General features: G+C 43.4%; 1 pseudogene; it reads right to left on the bottom strand.

Moving 5' to 3' along the window:
• Positions 1–671: 671 nt before the first annotated feature.
• Positions 672–1,587, bottom strand: LOC100950875 (annotated as a pseudogene).
• Between the last annotated feature and the right edge of the window lie 1,099 nt (positions 1,588–2,686).

Raw genomic sequence — 2,686 nt, 5'->3', positions numbered from 1 at the left:
GAGGAGGACAGAGAGCACTGCCCCACTTTAGGGAGCACTCATCAAATGCTGACCCAAGGATCAGTGCTGCCCTGGTGTATGGGTCCCCTCCACAGTGATGAGAATGTGATGAGAACATGACTCCTGCCAGCACCAAATCAAAGCTGTGATGTGTGGGCCTCCTTTTGCTAACATGTAGAGGGAGCACAAAGTCACATTCCATCAGCTCAGCAGGGCAACCTGGACCCCAAATGGGGAGAAAAGTAAGAATGAGGTCCTAAGATGCTAAACTGGTGCCACAAATTGCTTATGAATTAATAAAAGGGATCCAGATATCCTGAAATACACCCTGGGCAAGCAGTCTTCCTGGTAGCAAGCAAAGCAACAAAGAATCCTTTTTTTTTCCCTGCCTTGTTCCCAAGTCCTATGCTAATAAGTGAAGTCTGGCTGAACTTCAGTGAATACTGGCTGCTGCTAAGCCCCACAGTATTCCTCATTACTACCATCACGTCCTCGTCTACCCAAATATCCAGTGAAAACAGGTAATCTTAATATAAGGTTTGCTATTAAAATCATGCCCGATACAACCCACAGCCACAAAGAGATTAACCTCTCTTCTTCCCTGGAGTGGCTTTCACTCCCCAGGAAGGTGGTGTCTAGGCCCTTGTACAAGCCAGATTTCCTTCTCAGCTTCACGAGAGGGACTTCTGCCTGTGGATCTTGGGTTTCTTCACAGGTTGCAGATAGGGTATCAGTGGTGTTCTCCTCCCCATCCTGGCTGCCCAACAAGGAGTTCTGCTGCAGGACAGAGTTGTTCTCAGCTCCAGAATCATCCCTGTTGATAAGAACAGATAGGTTCTCTCTGTCTGCTCATCCTGCTCCAAGGAATCCATCTCTTCCATTTATTGCATCTCCAGCTCAGATGGAAGAAGAGCTGTCAGGGAGGGAACGGTGAATGGTCTGGCAGCAGTTAATGGAAATGTGCTAACATCACCTTTGAAAAAACTCTCAGCCTCTCCTGTCTTGGCCATGAACCGGGTGAGTGCCTGCTCCACATCGCATCTCTGGAGTGCAGCCTTCTCTTCCAGGACCTGGTAGTCTAACATAGGCTCACAGTACATTGGAGTTTTGACGTAAGTGTGGGGATCAGGGAACTTAGGGAAATGGCTGGGGATGTGTGGTATGAGGTTGGTTCTGCCCTGCAGTGAGGACCTTGGGAATCACTGGTTGAATGGTCACTGGAGGAGCGGTGATGACCATCCTCTGAGACCATTTTGTATAAGTTGAGAGAGTGTTCACATTAAAACCCATCTCAACAAGTGTGACCACCTTATCCAACAGTGAGAGCTGAGTCCTGGCTGTGTGCTCACGGTAAAACTTGGCCTTCCTCCCAATGTCTGAAATGAAGCTCTGCAGGATCTCTGTCAGTGTTTCCACGGATGCTTTTTCAGCGCTCTCAAACCCTGCCTCTGTCAGCAAGGAGCTCACAGCCACTTGTAGGGTTCTCCTCCAGGCCAAATGGTAGTTATCAGCAGGGTTAGAAAACTATTTACTTCCTGATCTTGTTCCGGAGCTGCTGACCCCAGTTGTGGCCACCACATCAGCCATCTTGCTCTGGCTCCCAGTAGTTTTTAAAAGATGTTTTTTTTGTATATAGCCAAAGCTGAGAATCACCATGGTAAGGAATTATAATTGCTGCATTCTTAATGGTTAAAAAGAAAAAGCATTATACATTAGCCAAAACTTGCTTTAGATTCCCCTTCTAAAACTTTTTAAATTCGGTGTTAGGTGTTTGCTATACCAAGAATAAATGCTAACATGACACAAAATGATTGTCTTGTTCTGATCCATGTACTTTAACCTATTGGCTTGCACAAAGAAGTTTGCTCATTGCTAAGTCAACTGTAAAAATACTTTTTGCTTGAAATTAAATATGTACTCAAGATTGGTTTGCCCAGTGTCACTGAAAGGGCAGGTTAAAGCTCAGGGATAAGCTGCACACACCTTAGGGTGTGTCTAGACAATGTAATTTTCCATTAGTATCAATGCACAAAAGCCAGTACACTTTTCACTTGCCTGTAAATCTCATGACTCATCTCAGTTTGGTTTCTTTCAAGAATAGGATCTTATTATGATGATCATAGAGAAGTAAAAAAATACTTGAGAACACCAAATTGTGTTTTCTTTGACCTCAACTACTACAATAAAATTTCCTGCCAGAGGACAATTCCAGTCCCATTTTTTAAGAGTTGTTGTTGATGTCTGAACATGTAGGATCCATGAGAGTAAGGATGTTTTGTTTGTTTGCTTTTTGTTTACTGCTCATCCCAACAGGATATGGGCTACTGGACACATGGTAGATACTTGAGGAATATTTACTGAATTAACTAAGCATTGTGGTTTAGATGTTATGGCTTCCAATTCCCAAACACTGCAAATTCCTGTGTGAATTCGTTTTAAAAATTCTTCTTTTTATTATTATGAGAGTCTAGAATGAATATTGTAATGTATGTCTATTATCTTAGTCCTATTTTTTACTTCTTTTTTTTAGAGACAAGGTCTTCCTTTGTGGCCCAGATTGGTCTTGAATTCCTAGTCTCAAGCGATCCTTCCACCTCAGCTTCCCCAAATGCTAGGATTACAGGTCTTTTCAGCATTCCTTCCTCCCTACTTCAGATGATAAAACTCCTATGTCCTATTGGGAACC

The sequence above is a fragment of the Otolemur garnettii genome, unplaced genomic scaffold, assembly GCF_000181295.1.
Source record: "Otolemur garnettii isolate 467f Iridium unplaced genomic scaffold, OtoGar3 scaffold00008, whole genome shotgun sequence".
Classification (NCBI taxonomy): domain Eukaryota; kingdom Metazoa; phylum Chordata; class Mammalia; order Primates; family Galagidae; genus Otolemur; species Otolemur garnettii.
Note: the sequence above shows the minus strand (reverse complement) of the source record. Positions and strands in the feature narration are given on the sequence as shown.